Here is a 12,324-nt window from a genome sequence, read left to right on the forward strand (position 1 = left end):
GGGCTCCAGGCACTGTGGCTCCTGCCCTTGGCACATAAGGGAAGGACCGTGGCGAAGCCTTCAGCAGGTCAGCGACCCTGGGCCGCTGTGGGGCATGAGCAAGTCAGGACGGCGAGGGCTCCTGGACCAAACGTGGTGTGAGCCTCCAAACTCAGGGGCAAGACTTCTGTGGAAGACACAAACAAGAATCCGTTGCTGATCAGTTTCTGCTGAAAATCCTCCCAGAAGTTGCATTCCCTGTAGTCTGTTGTGGAGAAAGCTCCCTTTCTGTTCTCAACATGTTCTGTATTCATCAAGAAGGAACGAGTGGCAAATTGAATCAGTCAGAAAATTCTCTTAAGCTTATGAATTAAGATCTGCTTTGAATGTGTATGTTTAAGAGAAGAGGGACACAGATGACTGTTACAATGAGGGCAAAAACAGAAGACGGAAGAGAGTTAACATACAAATTACTTAGTTATGTAACCAACCTGTGTCTAGAGGAAGAAAGAGAACTAGTCCCAGTTGTTTGTTGGTGTCTTCTTCTTTTTGCTTTTGGTTTGAAAAGCTTCTTAAAATACAGAGGAATCTGTATTTGTTTCTTTTTTCTTTATGTTCAACAAATAGTCTCAAACATTATGTCAGACCCTGGGCCAGGCATCAGGATCCAGAATTAAGCATGAAACCTATGCTCCAGTTGGGGAGACAGCCTGCTTAAAAAATAAGAAGAAAGAGGGGCACCTGGGTGACTCAGTCCATTAAGTGTCAACTCTTGTTTTTTGCTCAGGTCATGATCTCAATGTCCTGGGATGGAGTCCCGTGTCAGCTCCTCATTCAGTGGGGAGTCTACTAGAGATTCTTTCTCTCCCTCTCCCTCTGCCCCTCCCCCTTGCTCGCTCGTTCTCTCTCTCTCTCTCTCTAAAATAAATAAATAAATCTTTAAAAATAAGAAGCAGAAAGAAAGAAATCCTCACAGTGACCTGGAACAGATAGACACAGAAAAGTAATCACAAGTGAGACGAGTGGTACTAAGGAGAAAAGCAAGGGGATGTTTTATCTGTGAATCATGGACGTTTTCTCCGCAGAAATGACTTTTAAACTGAGACATGGAATTGACTAGCTGTGTGGGGAATAGGGAGTGGCTTAAACACAGAATCTTCTAGGTTAGGCCCTGCAGTGAAAAAAAAAAATCAAATGAAGCTTATAGTGATTATAAGATGGTGATTTAGGATGAAGCTGGCAATATAGATAGGGACCTGAATATCTAGGGCTCTAGGGGCCATATAAAGGATAAAAGAAGCCTTTGAAGAGATTGGGGCAGAGATGTATTTGAAAAGATCACTCAGTTGGCTGCAGCGCAGAACAGATTGGGTCGGGGGAGGGTGCAGGAACATCAGTTACCAGGTGTTCAAGCCAAAGATGATAGTATTTTGGACCAGAGAGGGGCAGTGGGGGTGGAGAGAAACGGACAAAATCAAAGGGTGTGGAGAGGCTAGATAAATCCTCATGAATGATTTAACGTGGAGGGTGCAGGCCAGGGATGTGTTGATGATTCCCAGTGTCTGGCATGAGCAAGAAGAAACAGACTGGAACCTTTACATAGCTAGGAGACCCTGGAAGAGAGGCAAATATGTGGGCAGATAAAGGGAGTGAGATCATGTTCAAAAGAGAATGGTTATTGTAGGAACTGAGCCTTGAACCCAAGCAGACTGGCTCCAGAGCTCCCACTCTTACCACCATACTGTATTATATATGTGTTATCCCTAGAACGGCTAAGGGAGATAGAAATATAAGTAATATGCCCTTAACATTTTCAGTTAGCTGAAGCCAAATTATTTTGTCTCCTGGGCAGTCTACATACCCCAAAGGGCATCTCTTCTGTGGATAATTAGTTTTGAATTTCAACTTGGCCTTATCTCCCAATAAACATTAAAACATTGGCATCTGGGTATCTCTTCCACACCAGCTTCCCTCTCCATCCTCCCTGTCTCACATCTTCCTTTCCTCCAGCCTTCACATCAGCAAGTCCTGCAGACTCCATGCCAAAATGTATCTTGAATCCCCCTGCTTCTCCCTTCCCATCACTACCACCATAGTCCACAAGGACTTTCTCGTTGTGTGGTTTCCCACCAGACTATATGCACTACAAGGGCAGTGCCCACACTGCGTTCTGTCCCGCTACAGTGCCCAGGGCCGAGCAGAGAATAAGCATTCAGCAAATAGTTGCCCAATGAATACATGAGACTGGTTTGTAGATTAGTCTCCTATGAGAGAGCTTAGCATGAATAAATCCCCAAAGCCTACTTATTTACTAATTATATGGATCACGGGAGTTTCTGAATCCAATTTAATAAGACTGCAGGCAGCCGCTCCCATGATGGGCACCACCCCGTAAGCGGTGGCCAGGAGCGGCTCGCTCAGTGTGGCAGTAAAACCAACTGCTCTGCCAACCTTTCCCTTTGGCCCCTTGAACTTTTTTTTAAAGATTTTATTTATTCATTTGAGACACAGAGATAGAGAGAGAGAGAGAGAGAGAGAGTATGAGCAGGGGGAGAGGCAGAGGGAGAGGGAGAAGCAGGCTCCCCGCTGAGCCATGAGCAGGATGTGGGGCTCGATCCGAGGACCCTGGGATCATGACCCAAGCCAAAGGCAGTTGCTTAACCATCTGAGCCACCCAGGCGCCCCCTGGCCCCTTGAACATTAGCCAGAGCCCCTCAATCTGGTCTACTACCATCCTCGGGTCTTTCCCATAAGAGATTCCTATGTCCGGGACCTGAAAAAAATCTGTTGCCTCAGACTAAGAATTACAGTGCAGAAGACAATATTCTAAGATGTAAATAAAATATATAAAGAATGGAATTAACCCAAAGTCAACAACAAAAAGGAAATTCAAATGTTATGTTATAATCCTTACGTAAAGAACCACAAAGGCTGAAGTTTCAAGGTCAGTTCATTCATACTATAGGGGGGTGATAAAGGAAAGGCAGCTATGTCTCATTTCCTGGTTTCCTGGTTGTTTCTTATGCTTTTTACATAGGTGTTTTATTTTTAATACATGCACAATTTTACAATTTTTTTTTTTAAGTAAGGTCCCAACTTGGGGCTTGAACTCACAACCCTGAGATCAAGAGTCGCATGCTCTACTGACTGAGCCAGCCAGTCATCCCTGCATACACAATTTTTAAAAATTGCTAGAGATAGAGGTGTTTTTGTAATTCTTTGGCAATCCAGGTACTGTTGCCACAATGAAATAACAACACACAGCAACTTCTAGCCGCTCTTTCAAATAGAAGCCTGTGAATTTAAGTATAATGAGTTTGATGTCTAAATGCTTGAAATAAACATAAAGCAAAACATCAGCTGCTATCTTGGACATTTCTCATCCTCAGTGATAGTCCAGCATCTTTTCAACAGCTGTCCAATGACTCCCAATGATCCCCCAGGTATGATTCCTTTTCCTTAAGTAGAAACCAGAACCTCACTCGCCCACCCTCCCTTACACCTAGGGCACTAGTCTCTACCAAACAGAGACACCCATGCCAAGGCTTAGTTCGGAACAGAGTGATGCAAGGAAGTGGATCCTGGCATTGGCCGAGGTGTCCAGCTACCGGGGCAGCCGTGGCGAAGGTTCTGGGGTCCAGATGCTGCGTCGGACATATGGATGCCGTCCGAGGTGTCCTAGCTTACTGACAGCAACAGTGGAGTTTCTGCTTGTGTGGTGATGTCATGGCGTTTGGGTGTTGTTCCCAGCCTCCTAATATGCTCTAATAAATTTCTTTTCTGCTAAGTTAGCTGGAAGAGCTTCTGTTGTTTGCATGTAGGAACTCTAAGTAGCAGAGCTGCTAAGAAGAAACCATGTAGACATAATTAAAACACACTCCTCAGCTACCCCTCTGTAAGTGGCGCTGCTCGCTGCCTGGTGAGCCTAGCACATTTCCTGTGTCTGTCCGCTGTCTCTCCCACTGTCCTAAACATCCTCTCAGCCATCCAGTGCCCCCTCTCCCATTGTCATTCTCACCCGGTGACCCTGCTTCCTATTTCGGGGGAAAAAGAAGAGAACTTCCACAAGTTCCCACGCCATACTTAACACTTGCCTGCCCCACCTTCCCTCCTGTTCTGAGGATGTGCTTTCAGTGGCCCTGCGAGTGAAGGGCCACCCCCAACCTCTTACTTTCTCAAGAACACTCCTCTAAAGCCTCCATTTCCTCTCCCGCACCATCACCTTTTTCCCCTCTCTCCTGGATCATTTCCACAGCACACACACACACGCTATGATTTCTCTTCATCTTACAGAATATTTCTCATGACCCCATATCCTCTTCCAGCTAGTGTCCACTTTTCTGTTCCCCTTGACAGCAAAACCTTTCAAGAGAGTTGCCTATTGGGGCGCCTGGGTGGCTCAGATGGTTGAGCGTCTGCCTTCGGCTCAGGTCATGATCCTGGGGTCCCGGGATCGAGCCCCACATCGGGCTCTCTGCTTGGCGGGGAGCCTGCTTCTCCCTCTCCCTCTACTGTTCTCCCTGTTTGTGCTCTCTTGCTCTCTCTGTCAAATAAATAAATAAAATCTTTAAAAAAAAAAAAAGAAAAAGAGTTGTCTATACATGCTGATTGGAGACCTACTTCAGTAAGGCTTTTGGCCCCATTGTTTCCACAGATATTTCTCTTGTCAAGGTCGTGAGTAACCTCCATGCTGCTAAACCCAACGGCCAATTCTCATTCTTCATTTTACTTGATTCTCCAGCAGCCTTTGGCTCCCTCCTCCTTGAGAAATCCTTTCCATTGGCTTCCAAGACACTGCAGACCCCTGGTTTCTCTCCTGCCCCACTGGCCACTCCTTCTGTCTTCCTAGTTAGCTCCCCCTTATCCCCACCCACTCCTCACTCTAAATGTTGGCAGACCCAGGGCTGAGTGTTTGGAGCTATTCCCTGCATTGTCCGTGTCTTCTCACTCCCGAAGTGTCATACCCAGTCTCATGGCCCAAATACCACCCATTTGCTAAGAATCCTCACATTCATAACTCTTCTCTAACTCCTCCTCAAGCTCCAGACTCATTTATTCAATGATCTACTCGTCTTTCCTCTTGAATGTCTCCAGTGTGTTAAACTTAATGACTCTAATATGGGCCACTCCTGATTCTACTCCTCCCCAACTCACGCCACCCACAGCTGTCCTCAGGTCAGGAAATGGCCACGTCCATCCATCTCAACCACTCAGACCAAAAGTCCTCTCTTTCTCCCACTTCCCACAACCAATCCGTCAGCAAATCCTGTTGGTCTACCTTCATAATGTATCTGGAATCTCATTACTTTTCTCTCCTGTCAGCTACCAACATCTCTCCCCTGCAGTATTGCAATCGCTTCCTATTTGGTCTTCTTGCCTCTACTCTCACCCCTCGCAAGGAATTCTCCATGTGGCAGCAAAGGGATCCTTTTAGAACGTAAGTCTGATCTGATCAGACTTAATGATCAGACTCTGTTCGAAACCTTCCAGTGACTTCCCATCTCACTCAGAGTAAAAGGCAAAATCCTCACAAGAGTCCAGAAAGTCCTACCCGAATGGGCCCCACTGCCCTCTGAACTCATCTCCCACACTGCTCCCCTCACCTGCCCCCCTGCAGCCATGCCGAGCGTCCCCCCTCCCGAAATCACATCCAGCATGGTTCTGCCTCAGAGGCTTTGTCCTTTCGGGTCCCTCAGCCTGGTGTGCTCTTTCCTTGGGTGCCCGCATGGTTCTCTCCCACACACCAACTTCAGGTCTTCACTCAGATGTCACCTTGTCATTGAGGCCTTGAAGCTCCTCCCCCTGGCCCTGCTTTGTTTTCCTCCATATCACTTATCACCATAAGCAGAATAATGGCCCCACATCTGTGCCTGTTCCTGATCTCCAGAATCTGTAAACACATTCTGTTACTTGGCAAAGAGGAATCAAGTTGCAGATGGAATTAAGGTTGCTAATTGGCTGACCTTAAAATAGGGAGATGATGTTGGATTGTCCAGGTGGGCCCAGTATAATCACAAAGGTCCAGAAAAGTGGAAGTAAAGGCAGAAGAGGAGGCCAGAATGATGCAATGGGAGAAGGACTCAACCCACCACTGCAGGCTTTGAAGAGGGAGGAAGAGGGTCACAGCTTAAGAACACAGCAGCCTCTAGAAGACAGAAAAGGCGGGAACACAATTCTCCCTTAGAGCCTCCAGAAAGGATCATAGCCCCTCCAGCTACTTTATTTTATTTTTTTAAAGATTTTATTCATTTATTTGAGAAGGAGAGAGAGCAGAAGGAGAGAGCACGAGTGAGGGGCGGGGCAGAGGGAGAGGGAGAAGCAGACTCCCCACCGAGCAAGGAGCCACACACGGGGCTTGATCCCAGGACCCTGGGATCCCTGACCCTGGGATCAGGACCAGAGCCAAAGGCAGATGCCCAACCAGCCGAGCCACCCAGGCACCCCCCAGCTACTTTATGCGTCCCACGTCAGACTTCTGACTGTAAGAAAATAAATGTGTGTGGTTTTAAGCCACTAAGTTTGCAGTAATTTGTTACAGCAACAATAGTAAACAAATACTCTCTCACAAACAATATTTACTTCTTCACTTATGCCTGCATTCCCTATCATCACTAGACTACACGTTCCATGATAGTAGAGATATTTGGCGATTTTGTCCACTCCTCTGTGCTCACTGCCTAGGAAAATACCTCACATATAGTGGGCACTCCATAAATGCTTTGTTGAATGAATGAATATCTACGTGTCTAGTAGGTATGTGATGTGTTTGGGAGGGAATGAGGAAGAGGAAAGACAAAGCAGTGGTTGTCAAGTGGAAAGATTAGATGCTTATATGTAAAAGAAGTAGTAAACTAGACCGAGCCTCTGGAAACGGGTTATTACCCTGGACCCAGATTGGTCATCCCTGGTGAGGCGAGGAGAAGCCCAACAGCTTTCCATGTACAAGGCAGGAGTGTGAGGACAAGGTCCAACTTGACTGTGGTCCACAAAGGAAAATTCTCTCTCTTTTTTTTTTTTTAAAGATTTTATTTATTTATTTGACAGAGAGAGACACAGCGAGAGAGGGAACACAAGCAGGCGGAGTGGGAGAGGGAGAAGCAGGCCTCCCGCGGAGCAGAGAGCCCGATGTGGGACTCGATCCCAGGACCCTGGGACCATGACCTGAGCCGAAGGCAGTTGCTCAACAACTGAGCCACCCAGACGCCCCAGGAAAATTCTCTCTTATTAGCTCCTGCACACCAAAGGAAATGGTGTCTTCCTGTCCTGTCCTGGGATTGAAATGGGGGTCACCAACTCCATGAGAAACCTTACAGAGCGGGTCATGCGAGAGAGGTGGAAAATGATACCCCAGAGCATTCGAGGTCTTCCCCTCTTCAGAAAACACTCTGTATAAAAGAGCCCACTCTGGGGAGGAAAATTTTCAGAGATCAGGAAGTTCACTGTCAGCACCACATATTTATGACTCAGTGCTGACCTAGGGCTGGGCTTGGGCTTTTGATGCCAGCCCCACATGTTCGAGATCCCACAGAGGGGAAACATCAGGTGCAACATAGAACGCCTTTCCTCTCTGCTCCTGCTTCTCATCACTACAAGTCTTGCAAATGTTTGTTCTGGTGGTGCACCATGGTCTGATTCTTCTCCCCAGCTCATTCAAAACCACCAGGCCCGATGGACAAAGAAAATGTGGTATATATATGCAATAGAATACTATTCAGCCATAAAAAAATAAAGAAATCCAGCAATTTGTGACAACATGGGTGGAACTTGAGGGCCTGATGCTAAGTGAAGTAAGTCAAACAGAGAAACACAAATACTGTATGATCTCACTTATATGTGAAATCTCAAAAAAAAAAAGCCCAAACTCATAGAAAAAAAAGATCAGATTTGTGAGCACCAGACACAGGGCAGGAGAAAGGAGATTGGATTAAAGTAATCAAAAGGTACAAACTTCCAGTTATAAGATAAATAAGTAGCAGGGATATAATGGACAACATGACAACTAGAGTTAACACTGCTGTAGAGTATTAGAAAGTCCTGAGAGTAGACCCTAAAAGTTCTCATCACAAGGAAAAAATCTTTTTTTTTCTTTTTTGCATCTATATGAGATGATGAAGAGCTTTTTTTTTTTTTTAAGATTTTATTTATTTATTTGAGAGAGATAGACAGAGATAGCGAGAGAGAGCACGAGCAGGTAGGAGAGGGAGAAGCAGACTCCCAACAAGCAGGGAGCCCAACGTGGGACTGGATCCAGGACCCTGAGATTATGACCTGAGCCAAAGGCAGACGCTTAACCAACAGAGCCACCCAGGTGTCTCAAGATGATGGTGGTTAACTAAACTTACTATGGTAATAATTTTGCAATATATGCAAGTCAGGTCACTAAACAGTGCTGTATGTCAATTATATCTCAATGAAACTGAAAGAAAGAAAACCCCACCAGGCCTGCAGTTTCATGGAGGATATCCACCTGGTGATGGCCCAATCCTGCCAATTCCAACTGCCTTCCCTCTGCTTTCCACCTGCTTCCCCCTCCCAAGGCTTCCGCCCACCACAACCCTTGGACCTCTTTTTCCTGACTCAGCCCTTTTTGGAAAATCCCCAAACTACATCATTGTTTTTTCATTAAAACCGCAGAATCAAGTTCATCTTCGCCCTTGCAGTCTCAGCAATCCTAACACCCTGTTAAAAACATAATAAAAATACCGCAGGAACTCAGCACCCTCGATCTGAGTTGTGTCTTCAAATTCAGGGTCAGGTTTTAGGTTAAGGTTATATTCCGTTAGACTAGACTATGAGGAAATCTATAATTCATGTGAATGAATTGGAGGATAAAAAGGATTGGAGGGTGGGCGCCTGGGTGGCTCGGTTGGTTAAGCGACTGCCTTCGGCTCAGGTCATGATCCTGGAGTCTCGGGATCGAGTCCCGCATCGGGCTCCCTGCTCAGCAGGGAGTCTGCTTCTCCTTCTGACCCTCCCCCCTCTCATGCTCTCTCTCTATCTCATTCTCTCTCTCAAATAAATAAATAAAATCTTTTAAAAAAATTTAAAATTAAAAAAAAAGGATTGGAGGGTTGCTTGAATTTGAGCAGGAAAAGAACCTGAAATCAGGAGAGCCAGCTGGAAGATTGTTGCAGGTGTTAGGAGTAACTGGGCGGTGGTAGCAGTGAAAGGATCAAAATGGAGAGGAGAGGTGTTGAATGGAAAGGCAATACCTTGGCACAGGCTTATTGGAGAGATGGGGAAAGAGAAGATTTGGAAATGACAGCGAGATTTCAAGGTAGGCACCAGGGATCCCAATGCTTTCTTTGGTAGGAACAGAAGACTGTGAAACTGCACCACTTTTGCTGAGGAGAAGGAGGATATGTTCGGCTCTAGGTGTGCGGGGATCGTGCAACAAGTGCTTATGGAGCCTGTCCTGGGGTGGGACCTGGGAAGACACAGTGGGAAGGCTTAACACCATCGGAGATATTGTTTCTGTCCATAAGAGCCTTGGGTGCGTTCAAATCTCTTCAATAAAATGCATCATGTGATAAGTCTGTGTAAGAGACACAGAGAGAGTGCTCTTAGACATTCTGTTAAGAGCAAGACCATGTCTAGCTGCAGTCAAAGTGTAGCACCCCAGTGAGGAGGAAACAGCTAGGGCCTTCTATTCTGCACAGGCTCCTGAAATCTGCTTTATTCTGCCAATGACCTCCACTTTTGTTTGCATCTCATCTGATACCCACAAATTTCAGTTGACCTAAGAGAATTCTTTGCCACTGGTTTCATCCATACCAACGTCGACTCCAAGACTGTGAGACACCAGGAATGGACTTGAAGGACTCAGTGAAAGCCTGTATGACGGAGGCAGGTCTGAAGCTCAGGGAACCCTGGAATCTTAGGAGTGGAGGAGAGAGAAAGCTATCAAGAAGCTAAACAGAGAGGCAAATAAGAAAGGCCAGTGTCACAGAATTCAAGAGAGAAGCGTGTTTTAAGACTAATCAACAATGTCAAATGCTGCAGAGAAGTTAGAAAGAATGAAAGTCCAGGGCGCCTGGGTGGCTCAGTTGGTTAAGCGACTGCCTTCGGCTCAGGTCATGATCCTGGAGTCCCTGGATCGAGTCCCGCATCGGGCTCCCTGCTTGGCAGGGAGTCTGCTTCTCCCTCTGACCCTCCCCCCTCTCATGTGCTCTCTCTCATTCTCTCTCTCTCTCAAATAAATAAATAAAATCTTAAAAAAAAAAAAAAAAGAAAGAATGAAAGTCCAACAAGTAATTGTGCTTACTATGCAAAAAATCAGAGAACAATGTTAAAAAAAAAAACAAAAAAACAACAGGTCATCCAGGGGTGCCTGTCTGGCTCAGTCGGTAGAGCATACAACTCCTGCTCTTGGGGTTGTGAGTTTGAGCCCCACGTTGGGTGTGGAGATACTTAAAGTCTTAAAAACAACAACGAGGGGGCGCCTGGGTGGCTCAGTTGGTTAAGCATCTGATTTCGGCTCGGGTCATGATCTCTGGGTCCTGGGATCGAGCCCCATGTTGGGCTCCCCACTGAGTGGGGAGTCTGCTTGTCCCTCTCCCTCTGCCCCTCTTCCCACTCATGCTCACTCGCGCGTGCTCTCTCTCTCTCAAATAAATAAATAAAATCTTCTTTAAAAATGACAACAAATTGGGGCACCTGGGTGGCTCAGTCGTTAAGCGTCTACCTTCGGCTCAGGTCATGATCCCAGGGTCCTGGGATCGAGCCCCACATCAGGCTCCCTGCTCGGCGGGAAGCCTGCTTCTCCCTCTCCCTCTCCCCCTACTTGTGTTCCCTCTCTCGCTGTGTCTCTCTCTGTCAAATAAATAAATAAAATCTTAAAAAAAAAAAATGACAACAAATCATCCACAAAGTATTATTATTTTGAATAGTTTCATGATACCTAAGGTCTTATTTGTACTCACACCTATCAACTCTCCCACCAGCCTCCAGCAGTATGAGGCCATACCACCACAGTGGAATTGAGTACACACCCCTAATGGAAAGAAAACCGACAAGCAGGATCAGTGGTGGTTTCAGTGGAATGAGCCCCAGAAGTTTCATTTTCAGAGGTTTTTATACAAGATCTGGAAAGGCCTGTTGAACCAGTCATTTCTTAATGCATGTCTGTGTTGTCTCTGACAATGTCTTCCCAGCACATCAGCGGTTAGCAAAAAGTTCTTATTAAGCGTGTCCTTCCATTCTAGACGTTTTGTTCACAAAGTCTTGCCGTGATTGAGACATCTGGGGCAGCATTACAAAATATCTGTGTGCAAGTTTTTATGATCTAGGCTGAAGTTTGATCATTTTCAAATCACACCCACATTGTTTTTTTGCAAATATTAGTCATTTGCGAAGCTGCATTTTAGTTTCTTATTGATTAACCTACTGGCATAAGATTTCCCTGCCTAGTTTACTGGATTGTTAACACTGTAAGATCTAGAACACTGTCTACATTGCTCACAAATGACAGTAGCTAGTACAAGGTGAGTACTCAATACGTATTTTTCTGGGTGAATGAATGAATCTGTCAGCTTGTTGTTCATAATGTTGTCAATATCATGAGCTATTATTTTATATTATGAATATATGCACTCTCAGAAGAGCTAAAGAGCATAATTCTGGAGTCAGGCTACCAGGATTCAAATCCTGGGACACCTCTTGCTAGTTGTATGACCTCTCACTTCCTTTACTTTCTTTATCTAATAATATGGGGTAATCTTAATGTCCACCCCAAAAGATTTTTATAAGGTAAGTGTGATAATACATGTCAAATTGTACTTAGAACAAGTAAGTTCTCAATCAATGTTAGCTATTACTATTATCATTAAATATCCACATTTTTTATATTTATTATCTACACATCATTTTACTTAAGCACCGAGAAAAGTATTATTCTTCAACGTTTCATGAGTACAATTTTAATAACAAGGGGGGGGGGAGAATAAATGCATGTCAACCAGGGAGCCTGGAAAAAGACATTTGAACCTAAAAGGAAGATGTGAGACATCATCACCCTTCCCTGACTCCATCTACAAAAATTGGGTAAATTTGGCAGCTGTATCCACACAAATGCTGGAACAAGCCATACTGTGACTACCCCATGTATTTGGGAGGCAGAGGACTCAGCTGTGACTCATTGCTAAAGTTCTGGGGCAAATCAGGTCACAGGCCTGCCTGCACTCCCAGCCCTGGGGTTACACTGGAAATACAAAATGGGATTAAACATCATTCTTTGCAGACGTAGTTTGGTATAGCCAAGCTTTACCTGTACAGGCAAGAGCACATCGGAGGACCTTCTTTCCACAACCTAATGCTACTGCCAGTCAGGACCAGGGGTGTGGAGGG

The 12,324-nt window shown here is 45.5% G+C and overlaps 1 protein-coding gene across 1 annotated transcript in view; it reads right to left on the bottom strand.

The window, feature by feature from the left end:
- Window positions 1-12,324, bottom strand: part of DDX47 (DEAD-box helicase 47) — a 37,670-nt gene that overhangs the window by 18,813 nt on the left and 6,533 nt on the right. The window lies entirely within an intron of this gene.

Source organism: Mirounga leonina, unplaced genomic scaffold, assembly GCF_011800145.1.
Source record: "Mirounga leonina isolate KUSES-001 unplaced genomic scaffold, KU_Mleo_1.0 Mir_201, whole genome shotgun sequence".
NCBI classification, from domain to species: domain Eukaryota; kingdom Metazoa; phylum Chordata; class Mammalia; order Carnivora; family Phocidae; genus Mirounga; species Mirounga leonina.